A 564-nucleotide genomic window follows, 5' to 3' on the forward strand; every position below is an offset into this window, starting at 1 on the left:
GCGGGCGAGCGGGCTGCGACGGCTTAGATGAAAAAACGAAATCTTAAAACATCTTTTTGGGGTTTTAAGAAAAGTGTTTAATTTTTAGATTTTGTAAAGGGACAAATTAAAAAAACGCTCCAGTTGCCAAACGCGTTTCTTTGTTTTTGTTGAAAAAAACAGAAACAGCAAAAACGTCACGGTTGCCAAACGCTCCCTAATAAGTTGTTCGGTTATTATCGGTGCAGAGATTGGCTCAAGTTTGATTCAGCTGTAGGTTTAGTATTAAATAAATAATTTAATGTATTCGGTTTATAAACAAATAAAATTTAATCAATGTAAGTTTGATTAGGTTGATTATTAATATTTCAATAGTTTTTTATATTTTTGTCCTATTAGTTAAACTTATTATAAATAATACGTATCTAAAATTTTATTTATAACTATTACTGCATATGAATACTACTTGATGGAATTTAGGGCTAGGCTTTTTTTTCCTTTCTGTCTACAAACATATCCCCCCCCTCTCTCTCTCTCTCTCTCTCTCTCTCTCGCAAACCGTTGTCTTCCCCTTGCCGACAGTTC

Source organism: Asparagus officinalis, chromosome 1, assembly GCF_001876935.1.
Source record: "Asparagus officinalis chromosome 1, Aspof.V1, whole genome shotgun sequence".
Lineage (NCBI taxonomy): Eukaryota > Viridiplantae > Streptophyta > Magnoliopsida > Asparagales > Asparagaceae > Asparagus > Asparagus officinalis.